This window comes from Anguilla anguilla, chromosome 4, assembly GCF_013347855.1.
Source record: "Anguilla anguilla isolate fAngAng1 chromosome 4, fAngAng1.pri, whole genome shotgun sequence".
NCBI lineage: Eukaryota > Metazoa > Chordata > Actinopteri > Anguilliformes > Anguillidae > Anguilla > Anguilla anguilla.
The window spans coordinates 59,317,893-59,331,059 of record NC_049204.1 but is presented as its reverse complement, the minus strand read 5'-3'; the positions used below and the strand labels follow the sequence as shown (position 1 = coordinate 59,331,059).

General features: G+C 39.7%; 1 long non-coding RNA gene across 1 annotated transcript; it reads right to left on the bottom strand.

Moving 5' to 3' along the window:
• Window positions 1–11,309, bottom strand: LOC118226235. The gene is made up of 3 exons (XR_004764998.1): window positions 10,843–11,309; window positions 1,333–1,381; window positions 1–143 (listed from the first exon to the last, which is right to left on the bottom strand). It is a non-coding gene; the product is annotated as an uncharacterized LOC118226235 (long non-coding RNA).
• Between the last annotated feature and the right edge of the window lie 1,858 nt (window positions 11,310–13,167).

The following is a 13,167-nucleotide window of genomic DNA, read 5'->3' as shown; positions in this document are numbered from 1 at the left end:
AAGAGTTTGCTGATTCCTTTCGACATGAAATGATAGCTGCCTCATCCAGTATGTGAAGAGTACTCTGTGTGGTGGGAAAACCCCATTCGCAGCAAGGAATTGGGCAGCTTAGTCGATTCCCAGCAGTGGTTCACTGTATCAGCCTGGTGAAAATTCAGTCCAGCATTAAATGTGCCAGGGGTTTAGTACACAATGCATGGCCTACTCAAAAAAAGCAGGGGCATGAAGATGGGTGAGAGCAGGGAGAGGCTGTGGGGAAGCTTAGCCTATTAGCAAGGGGGCATCATCAAAATCAAACTACTATACTTGGCACCAGCCTTCTGAAACTGTGTAGCAATCTGCGTTTAATCTACCTGATGGTAAATATGATTGCTGTGAAAGAAAGTGACATTCTCATATTCTCATGCTACTCACCAACAGTCCTGAATTAACTGTGAGAGGCCGCAAACCTTTACAAGGGGCATTTGTCCATTTTCTGTATTTGTGTCAGAAAATGTCTGAACACCTTGGCTAGCTCTCACGTAGCCTTTCAATAGGTTTTATGGAATGTGAGTGTTCACAATAATCTCGGTGTTTCACAACGGGATGAGATTGATATCCAACAGCACCCTTAGCAGGAGTCACAAAGCACACTCTATCTCAGGAATTTTTGAATGCCCAGTCATGTTCACAGACATGTCATTTCAGGAGGGTGCACTCAACCGTGGTGTTGTTTATGGCCAGTTAAAAGTACCTTTACGGTTGTGAAATTATGTTCGAAAGCGTAAGTCCTTGGGTTGTTTAGTTTATCCTATTATACAGTTTGTGCAACACGTCAGGTTTACAGTTGCCGGTGGATATCCCTGCAGTACTGTGGCCATTTAGGGTTACCATACCCCTACCACTACCCCTGCATCGCAGGGCCTGCGACCATTATTTTCATTAAGGAAGGGAAACCTGATTGAGGATAATAAGAACTGCTGAACCTTTGCAGAATATTACTTGCTGTAGCTAGAATCATTTTTATACCATTGCTTGGATCAATAACAGTTATGCATTTGTAGCCATGTTTTAACAGGTATGTTAAAGTTGAAATTATGTGGGCTGCAGTGTCCGAAAATGGGGGAGTAAGTATTGAATGACTGCGTGCCTGTGGGTCAGTACTATAAAGGTGATATGGGGGTGGCCAAGAGAGCAATTCTAAAAAGAACACCTTTGAGACAAACTAAGAACACTAAAGGTGCAGACAAGCTGCCTCTGTGGGAGAAAATGCGTGCTCTTTGTGGCCAGGTTCTTAATGCTATTAGTACACATGGAATTTTTTATGTTATACGTGGCAACGGTGACGGATACCTGTGGTCAAGTGCAGCAGTCTGATCGGGGATCTGGGAGCTTGGAAGACCTACAGAGAACAAATAAATTTTTGTTTAAAATAATAAATAAATAAATAAATAAATAAATAAATAAATAAATAAATAAATAAATAAATAAATAAATAAATAAATAAATAAATAAATAAATAAATAAATAAATAAATAAATAAATAAATAAATAAATAAATAAAGCTTTTAATGGTCTTAACAACAAATCATTGGTCAGAAAATTAGCAAGAATTAAACAAATGCACTCCTGAGACCTCCTGTGCCACCATTAGCTTGTTTACTTTTGCTGCAGTGAACTGTTTGGGGAAAAGCTAGAAACAGCGAAATTCACTTTTACTGTAGACAAATTAACATAATGTCAAATAAAGGTCATGTCTTGTATTTTGTGGCATATCATTTGCATGCCATGACTTCCTGATGCCTGTGACCTGTCAACATCATCAGAGTCTGGATATCTTATTTTCAGGTTGTCCTAAAAGTGACACAAAAACTCTTTGCATTTGAATGGATCTCTATGGGAATTGGGGGGTGGGACTAGATTCAGCTGTAAATTATGTTGATACAGTATGGAACACATTTGTTGGCTGAATGGCTTTAAGTCATCAAGGGTCCAAGGTATCAAATGAGCCTCAAACCACCGTGCTGCTGCCAGATATGCAGTAGAGACTACAAGCATTGTTTCTCCTGATTCATTTTCCTGTTGAACTCAATGGAAAACATATTCAGGAGTGCCCGTGCCATATTGCCAGTTTTCATTCTTTGCCATCGGGCACCCAAATAAAGCTGCTTGTTGGTTCACAAAACCACTGCATGTAAACTGCTTATAATATTAGACTTAGTCTCACAAGTTTGTTTCTATAAACTTGTTAATGCTATATTTGATGCTGTTTGATGTTATGGGAAAATGTTTTCCCCAATGTATTAAATATTTAACAATCATAGATATGCTTTTGGCTTCAGCCAGGGTCTTCAGGTTTCCTGCTTATCAAGTGGCACAACTAAAACTAATTTTCACCTTGAATTGTGTTGTGTGAACAAGTTACAGCCCACAAAGAAATCACCCATTTGACTCTATCACTCATTCTGAGATGTGTACTTTGCTGCTGAATTATGGAATTTAATAAATGTAGTTCTATACTAAATGTATATTCTTTAGTGTTAGTTTCTTTTGTGGTTGAATCTGGAACAAGGGTATGATGGTAAAGTGAATATGTTTAAACTAAGTAAATTCTGGGGCACAGGAAGTTCCCTTCTCCACCTTTGAGCCCTGATTTCACCCAGTAACACCTGGTGTTCTTCACTGTGGATTTCCTGTTTCTCTCAACTATGTGTGGTTATTGTGGTCAAGCCATTGGTTGTTTGTATGCATGGTTCTGCTTTGTGAGCTACAGTTGAAGTCAAATCCATGTTTTTCACAATTCCTGACATTTAATCCTAGTAAACATTCCCTGTCTTAGGTCAGTTAGGATCACAACTTTATTTTAAGAATGTGAAATGTCAGAATAGTAGAGAGAATGATTTATTTCAGCTTTTATTTCTTTCATCACATTCCCAGTGGGTCAGAAGTTTACATACACTCTGTTAGTATTTGGTAGCATTGCCTTTAAATTGTTTAACTTGGGTCAAACGTATCGGCTAGCCTTCCACAAGCTTCTCACAATAAGTTTCTGGAATTGTGGCCCATTCCTCCTGATAGAACTGGCGTAACTGAGTCAGGTTTGTAGGCCTCCTTGCTCGCACACGCTTTTTCAGTTCCGCCCACAAATCTTCGATTGGATTGAGGTCAGGACTCTGATGGCCACTCCAATACCTTGACTTTGTTGTCCTTAAGCCATTTTGCCACAACTTTGGAAGTATGCTTTGGGTCATTGTCCATTTGGAAGACCCATTTGCACCAAGCTTTAACTTCCTGGCTGATGTCTTGAGATGTTGCTTCAATATATCCATATAATTTTCCTTCCTCATGATGCCATCTATTTTATGAAGTGCACCAGTCCCTCCTGCAGCAAAGCACCCCCACAACATGATGCTGCCACCCCCGTGCTTCACGGTTGGGATGGTGTTCTTCGGCTTGCAAGCCTCACCCTTTTTCCTCCAAACATAACGATGGTCATTATGACCAAACAGTTCAATTTTTGTTTCATCAGACCAGAGGACATTTCTCCAAAAAGTAAGATCTTTGTCCCCATGTGCAGTTGCAAACTTTAGTCTGGCTTTTTTATGGCGGTTTTGGAGAAGTGGCTTCTTGCTTGCTGAGCAGCCTTTCAGGTTATGTCGATATAGGACTCGTTTTACTGTGGATATAGATACTTTTGTACCTGTTCCCTCCAGCATCTTCACAAGGTCGTTTGCTATTGTTCTGGGATTGATTTGCACTTTTCGCACCAAAGCACATTCATCTCTAGGAGACAGAACGCGTCTCCTTCCTGAGCGGTATGACGGCTGCGTGGTCCCATGGTGTGTATACTCGCGTACTATTGTTTGTACAGACGAACGTGGTACCTTCAGGCGTTTGGAAATTGCTCCGAAGGATGAACCAGACTTGTGGCGGTCAACAATGTTCTTTCTGAGGTCTTGGCTGATTTCTTTTGATTTTCCAATGATGCCAAGCAAACAGGCACTGAGTTTGAAGGTAGGCCTTAAAATACATGCACAGATACCCCTCCAATTGACTCAAATAATGTCAATTAGAAGTTTCTAAAGCCATGACATCATTTTCTGGAATTTTCCAAGCTGTCTATAGGCACAGTCAACTTAGTGTATGTAAACTTCTGACCCACTGGAATTATGATATATTATGAATTAAAAGTGAAATAATCTGTCTGTAAACAATTTTTGGAAAAATCACTTGTCATGCACCAAGTAGATGTCCTTACTGACTTGCCAACACTATAGTTTGCTAACATGAAATCTGTGGAGTGGTTAAAAATGAGTTTTAATGACTTCAACCTAAGTGTATGTAAACTTCCGACTTCAACTGTACCTTTTGCGAGGTGGAGGAACTAGAGCTGTTAAATTAGTATTTTTAAGATACAGTATTCATTTTCAACTTTACATACATTGTATCCATAAATGAATGTCATTTAGCTTACTCTTTCACAGTGACACAAAGTGAGAGAGCCATCTGAGTTGAAAGCGAGAGTGGCAGACCAAGCTCAGAAAACTCCCAGACATTATACGTATAACATCAGTGAAGTACTAATGTAGCTTAAGTAAGCCAACCTAGAACCAAATAAGAACAGTCAATCTATAATCACAAGTGACACTGCCTGTATAATTAAAAAAAACACTTGACAATCAAAAAGCAAATGCTAGGAGGTGGCAAGTGGAGAAGGGCCAAGATGCAACCTGAGACGGGTGAGAGATTCAGCTGTTCTAACTGCTATGGAAAATTAATTTAACCAATGAGGGCCCAGTACAGGTTTGTCTGGGGCATGATGCCCAGAAACAGTCTCCTCACATGGAAGGGAATGCTATCTGCCCTGAGATTGCAGAACAGTGCAATTTTCCTGGCATGTACAGTGTGGGCTTATTGCCACAAGGTACTGCAGGGCGAACCTGATGCAAGCCATAACAGGTAGTCAATGAAATGAGGCGATGAGGAGTGTAATATAAGAAGGCATGGGGCAGTTGTAAAGGACCTGTGCATCTGTATTTTTGGTCTAGCCACAGAGGTTTGGAGGCACAGGCAGGGAGACCAGTGAGGAGGGATTCATCCTGGCATGAGAGCACCAGGGTCTGCAGCGGTTCACTGTATACCTGGGGGATGCAAGTTTACTGGTGTAGATTCCAGAGGCTCACCACAGTTTCACAAGTATATGAAGCTGGTTGCGCAAACATGAGTTTCCTCGCCGCCTAGGGCCTTAAAGGTTCTGTTCAGCAGTTAGTGCCCACGCCATATTGCCAGGATGTGGCAAATAAAGCTTCATGTTGGTTTACAAAACCGCTGCGTGTAAAATGCTTATAATATTAGACTTGTCTCAAGTTTGGAAGCACAGACAGGGAGACCAGTGAGGAGGGATTAATCCTGGCATGAGAGTACCAGGGCCTGAACTTTTACCAGAGCCCGAAATTACATTTATTTACATCACATTTATTTGGCAGACGCTTTTATCCAAAGTGATGCACAATAAGTGCATACCAGAGGTGATTGGAACAACTACAAAACACAGGTCCGGTAAGGCACAATACTCATTATGCATCATTATTCATATCCATGAACACATTAAGTCCAGTTCGCACAGTAAGCGTAGGCTAGATCATAAAGCTATCAGTCAAACTAGGAAGCATGACAACGAGCTACAACATCAAGATAACGATACAAGTACAACATGGAAGTACTACAGGAACAAAATTAGACTGATTCAAATGATAAGAGCGACCCTAGATTGGGAGTGCCCTGCAGAGTAGCGACAGTTAGTCCAGGTACAGTCTGAGGAGATGCATCTTCAGTGGTTTGTAGAGGAACAGGGAGTTCGTTCCAGCACTGGGGAGCTAGGGTGGAGAAGCTCCGTGGTTGGGACGAGCGAGAACGAGCGAGAACTAGGAGCAGCCTAGAACAGCCAGACTAGAACAGAATGAACATGCACACCCATGCCACAGCTTTATGCCACAGCTCCAGCAGAAATCTAGGAAAGATATAGAGTCACCCCTGGGCAGGGAAATGTTTCCAGAGGCCTAGTGAGCTCACCTGTAATTTATGTTTGCGTGCTCCAACAAAATTAAAGTTCAATTCAAATAAATGATATTTTAATTGTATAGCTCTTTTTACAGAGATGCTGTCACAAAGCCACTTTACAGAAACCGAACCAAAAAGAAAAAAAAACTGCGCAAAAACCAGGCCTGAACCCCCAAAAAAGTGAGCCTTTGAGGTTAAAAAAAAACTCCACCAATGGGAGGGGGTAAAAACTGGGGGGAAACAACAAAAATTGATTCTAATGCCAAGCAAAATTCCTCCAACCCTGTTTTTATCGACCTTATTTCTAAATGTAGGCCTAACTGGAAAAACCCATTAATGTCTACATTTATCTCCCTGCATTTTAAAATGTCCCTTTAGTTAAGGTCAATTCATTATGTCAAAAAGAAAAGAGATTCTTGCCTGTCCCATAAATATGGAAAATTTTTTGGTTTTATTTACTTCAGAGGAAAAAAATACAAGCAAGGAAAATTAATCATAAATCACTCAATCAAAAATCAAAAGTACTAAAGTCAGTAAACCAGAAACAGCAGAAACAGAAACAGGCAGTTTATTAGACTAAAACAAAGTAATGATAAAGACATAATATACAGCTTCCAGAAAACATAAGCAGAACACGCTGAAATATTCTATCATCTATACTATACAAATTTATTTTCATTCACTTGTGTAATGCTATGTGAAAACCACAAGTGAAAAACACAAGTTGCAAAACAAGGCCTCACTTCTGAGTAACACTTGACCAGATCAAGATAGTACAGATGAAGAGAGAGTGCAGGACTTTTATGGCTGAAAGAAGTACATTACATTACATTTATTTAGCAGGCGCTTTAATCCAAAGTAACGTACAAAAGTGCATATCACGGTCATTGGACAACTACAAAACACAGGTTCAGTAAGGTACGATACTCATTTCGTACAGCTATTTATAGCCAAGAACACAGTTCAGTTCACACAGTGAACACTGTTCTGACCTAACTGACCTGATCAAACTGACCTGACATAGCTCAGGAGGTAAGACCGATTGTCTGGCAGTCGGAGGGTTGCCAGTTCAAACCCCGCCCTGGGCGTGTCGAAGTGTCCTTGAGCAAGACACCTAAGCGCTAAAAGCGCTATATAAATGCAGTCCATTTACCAACTTATGCCAAGCCAAACAGGGGAGAAAAACAAGCTACAATATTAGGACAAAAACTAATTAAGAAGCATTCTTAACTGATCTTTTCCAACTCTAAGGGTGTGCAATGATTCAGTGGGACACACTTGATGTGAAAGATAAGCCATAACCCCCCAGTGTTCTGCCTCAATGAAGACATTGAAAATGGCCACTACCATTGAAAATGCAGGAAATTTTGGTTTCGTTGCATCATTTATTATAAATAATAAATGTGTAAGATGAAGGCATATACACTAGGAACAGGGTTCTCTGGGATTAAAAAAAACATTTAATTTATTTGACTTGACAGACACTTATTGTTTGGAAATACCTATTATGCTTCTTATTTTCAGTCTAGAGAAATATATGGCTGGCCAGTTTTTCTGTGGTACAGTGAACTATTTTATTATATATTAAGAAAAAAATGTATTGAAACTGGCAACTCAAAAAACCAACATACATAATAGAAATATGTGTATAAATAAGCAGAAATAGATTAACTGCACAAATATATAATCTTTAACTCTGTACCCTGTAGAGGTTATGTTAACTTCTCACTTAGAGATACAACAGAACATGCATTTTGACCAGGGATGCCCAAACCTTTACATATCACTGCAAATTCATAGTTGCATCTAACCATAAACCAAAACTTCATCAGGACATTCTACTGTGTGGGTTTGTATGTGTGGTTGATGGCCCTGTTCACCAAAGAAACATTGAAATTACCTAAAAGTTTTTGACAGATAAGGCTTGTGAATTTGTCAAGTGGCCCAGGAACATTGTTCTAATAGACTGTTCAATTTACTAGGTAACTAAACTAAGACTAAACTGAATTGGAAGTGATATTCAAAAATAGTATGGAAACAATAACTAATGGAAAGACAAAACTACAATTATGAGCCCTCAGGTAAACTTGTTTTCCAGGATTCATGAGTTAGGGTTCAAGTCTATGACAGTCATCGCAGGTCTCATAATGTTTAAGTATTTCAAATTGAAATGGTGGTTACATCGCCACCAAGTGCCCAAATGTAATTTGCTGCCAATCCAATCCAAAATGGCAGCAAATTACATTAATTTGAGGATCCCTGCTGCTAGTACTTAATTGCCGGATCAGCCAGCCATTGGTACCAATGAGTTTTCCCAGAGTTCTACTTTTAATGTGAAGACTATGACAGGAGCTACATTGACGTCTCAATACCCACAGATTGCAATCTAAAGTGTTGTGCTTATTTGGGGCATTTTTGGTTGCTGAGTCATACTTTGACTTGTGAAGTAAACAGTTGAGAGTCTCAGCAACAAGTAAATAAGGGTTTCTGTGGAAAATACAGTTTTTTTTTCTTGTTCTCTGCAGTTGAGGGCAGAGGTTCGTGGAAACGACAGACAGTATGTTGGTCAGCGCCGTGCAGCCCCACCATGTCTGCAGCCTGGGGAATCCCCGAGCCCTCCAACCTCCCCTTTCATCCCGGGCCCAGATGGGGGGGAGGGGGGCGTTAGGAGCCCAGATCGCTCTCCCACAATGACTGGACTTTGAACGCTACACGGCACCTTTCCTTCCACTCGCTGTGGAGATGCAGCTACACGATAAACAGGAGGGGAAGTCCCCGCTGCAGTTGCGTCCGCGGCCAGTTCCCATCTGTGCGGTGACACCTTAACACTTACTTTGCAGTAGCGAGAGTATGTCAGATTGTCTGGAGCTAAGTAACTTTCCCTCTGGGGGTTTACAGTGGATGCACTGAGCAATGGAGGTGGGAGGGGGAGCTACCTACTAATATCACAGGCAGCGTCAGTGTGGCTGACGGTACTAGGGCTAGCGACTGTATATCTGTCATGGCTGGTTCCTGCACCTGCTCTAGTTTGGTGTGTCTCTAGGCTGTTCATTTGTTCATTTAACTATCTCAAGCGTGTGTGTGTGTGTGTGTGTGTGTGTGTGTTCACAATGCAGTACTCAAAGATTTTGATCTGTTTGATAATGCCCATCACATTCTGTACAAGCTGTATACAACATGTCCACATTGGAAATAAGTTATGAATGTATAAATATATATGAAATTCAACAAGAAATGTGTGAATACTCTTCTATGCAATGTAGTTTTACCCACCCGTTTTCTTATGCAGACTTAAGAAAATAGAGGTTTGCTTGCGTGATTCATAAGTATGTACCTACCCTAAAGGTCCTGTATATGGTTGAATATATACATTCTTTAGCCTGTGATAAGTTTTAAGTGGATATGTGTACATACAAATTCTTGTGTCTATGACACATGCTATATGGCATTAGACTTAATTACACTTCAGGTCAAGTGAGAACAGAAGTCTATGAGGTTAGATTTACAGTCATAAAATTTCAGTTCGAAATGACACTGAATTGCCAATTTAAGAGAAAAATCCCCAAACCAGGAATGACAGTTTATAGACTGAACACAGCTCATGTCTGAAGAGGCTTGCTTTTTGAGCTTGGTTTCCATCTAGTGGTGATATCTATAACTGTGGCTTTTGACAGATTAATCAGCAAGTGAACCACTTTTACTACAGCTATACTACACACTGATCCATATAAATATATGTGTGAATAATTATCCACACTCATTCAATATGCTTGGATAATTACCAGCACAATGGAAAAAATATATTGAATGTGCCTGAAATCCACAAGTGCCTTCTGTTTTATATATAATTCAATAAGAAAACTAATTTCAATCATGGTTGATACGCTTTCTTTGTACAAAAGTCTGATCATGTCAAAATTTTTAGACCCAGGTCTGCTGGGCTACCCACCACAAATTATGTGATAATTTTTTTTTTTCCTTTGGGGGGGGGGGGGGGGGGGGGTTCGAGCTCTCCCAGTGCGTGTATGCGCAGCTCACTCTCTCTTTACCTTTAGCTTTGTTAGCCAAATTACATTGATTTTATAGGGGCTGAGAATCACCAACTGACAGCTATTTAACAAAGACACTGTTATATATTGAAAGCAAGCTTGAACACTGTCATATTTTCTTGCATGAAAATAATCAAATGTGTAATGAAATGTGCCTGCATAGGAAACCCTATGGAGAATTGCGAAAGGGTCAAAGCTTTAACTGGTGAATTTTATTGCAAGGCGATTTTTAGCTAGCTAGAATGGTTAAACTTTACGCGGGTTATGGCTGTAGCAATACTTGCTAACTAGCTAGCCGGTAGGTAAACTCCTAACCCAGTGATGATTTGGAAATCTGTAAATTAGTAACATACGCATGCATATACATAGTTTAGCCTACTAAGCTATGTGAGCCGCTGTGGCCAGTTATGCTTATTTTTGTCTTTGTTGTGTAGACCTTTTAGCTATCCGTCAAGCTAGTTGTGTTGTTTGTTTTGATGACTGTATCGAGCAGCATGCACCCGAACACTATCCGAGCTGAGCTCCATTCATGGTTCTGATGTCTACGTTACATTACATTTAGCAGATGCTCCACAGCAACTTATACAACTTTTCTTTAAAATAAATACAAATTTTACGTAGCATTTACATTGAATCCATTTATACAGCTGGATATATACTGAAGCAATGCAGGTTGTAGCAGCTTTTCTGAAATGCTCATCGCCGTATAGACAAGCTCAACTCAATTTTCTAATCACTTCGCATTTTTACCTACTTTGTCGCAGCTCTTAGATGTGTGCAGATCTTCATCCAGGCTTGGAATTCAGTTCATTGAATGAATGTAGGCTATATATTGTGTTAATGGCTTGCCACAGATAAATAATAATAATACCCTCGAAAATAAATTAAAATTTACATAGATAAAAAGATGAAAATAAATTCGAAGTTTTCTGAATTACAAACTAAATCAAAGAGGTAAATCTTAATTAAATGATACAACTTAAGAATCTAGTAGGTAAGATTGAAAACTATATCCTTCTTGGCGTCTTGGTTCATCAGGTTCTTGACACGGGTGTTTCCTAATGAGCCCTTGGGCCTGGTTCCATTTCCAGCTGTATGACTAAACGGCCATAGGTGTCACTAACGTGGTTCGTTTTTTCTCATGACATAAATGGCTCAAACACATGGTGTTAAGTACCTTGCTCAAGGGTATAACGGCATTGTACAGCCTGGGAATTAAACCTGTGACCATTAGGGTCAGGCCCGGCCCAGGATTTTGGTGGCCATAAGCAAATCTGTTCGAGCGGGTGGAGGGGGCGAGGGGGTTCGCTTGGTAAAATCATTCTTACATTACATTGTTATGAAATGTTCTGTTGCCATTTCATTTAAAATGTATACTGTTAGTTCCGCGATAGGGGATTACGGAAGAGGATTAGGGCCACGTGCATTTTTTTTTTGAGTTCTGACTTTAAAGTCAGAATTCTGAGTTCTGACTTTAAAGTCAGAATTCTGACTTTAATCTCAGAATTCTGACTTTATTTTCAGAATTCTGACTTTAAAGTCAGAACTCAAAAAAAAAAAATTTCACATGTGACCCTAATCCTCTTCCGTAGAGGATGAATAACGTAATTACGAAAATAACGTTATTTATCTTAGATGAACATTGGATCGTGTGGCCCCCCCTCGTGGCCGTGTGGCCCCCCTAGTGGTTGTGGCCCTAAACAACGGCATAGACCGTTTGTGCCACAGGCCAGCTCCTTACCCAATCACCTAAGTCATACTACCCAACAGATTGTCTACTGTAAACCTAATGGAGCAGTGTGTGCACATGTTTGCGTCCGTCTGAGAGGGCCGGAAAAAAAATCTTGCTCAATAAATACACTTTATAAAAATAGGCTCAATACTAGCTTGCACCACTGTTATCACGCACAGTAACTTTTTTGATGTTCCAGAGTTTTAACTGGCCACAGTACAATGATGACACGCACAGAAAACAAATCAAATGCATTATCTTTAAAATAAAAATCTGGCTGGAGAGCGTGATGCGTTGTTTTCCTCTTTTCATCCAAATGAAGCACTTTCTCTTTCTTGCAATACTACCAACGGCTGTGTAAATATTATGATCAATAAACGAAAAAAATGTCAGACCAATATCTGCATTTATAGAGTGCAGTGTATTTTTGCCCTGAATTTTCACTCTTCTAATCTGTGCAAAAAAATGCTGAATCCTGCGTTAATACAACCTCTGAGTGTGATGTTAACTTCTTGACCATTAGCACATAATTGGGCATTCGCACAAAATTAAATGAAAAAGACAGAGTCAATGGTCTCGAGTTTAAAACAATCACTTAGCAATGCAGACCTGTAAACTGTATGACATACACTGTGCCTAGAAGAAAAAGTTTTGCCCAAAAATCCTTGTCTGTCCCACCCAATCACAGCAGTCTAGATCCAGGACTGATGTTGAAGAGAAAACCTAAGGCAATTAGCCCCCAAAACAAGCAGTAGTTGAAGATGACTGCACTACAACCCTGGCAGAGGATCACCAGAGATGATAATCAGCACCTGGTAATGTCTATGGGTCACAGACATGAAGCAGACAAAGGACAATAACTGAATGAACAATGACCACTTTCATTTAAATAACATTAATATGTCCCAAACATTGTGATGCACTGATATTGGGGGCCTATGTATAAAAATGTTGTAATTTCTACATCGTGAAACCAAAGTGTATAAAAATAACCTTAAATAAAAGCTGGAAACATGCACTTTAACAATGTGAATTGTTTGATTACAAATCTAAAATTATGGAGTACAGAGCCAAATCAAGAAAGAATATGTCTTTGTCCCAAACATTATGGAGCTCACATATATGAAATAAAACTATTTTTCATTGGTTGGGCTTATCATATTTAACTTTACACGTGCCCAATAAAACTCACAATTTAATATCCATCTCTGTACTAGTCTAAACTGTATCACCTTCCTTGTTAGATTGAAAGGGAAATTGTTATAAATCACCTCACAAGTATGCAACTGCTTCATTGACCCATAGTACCCATAGGGGGCAGTGTTGCCTGGTCATTCAGTTACATTT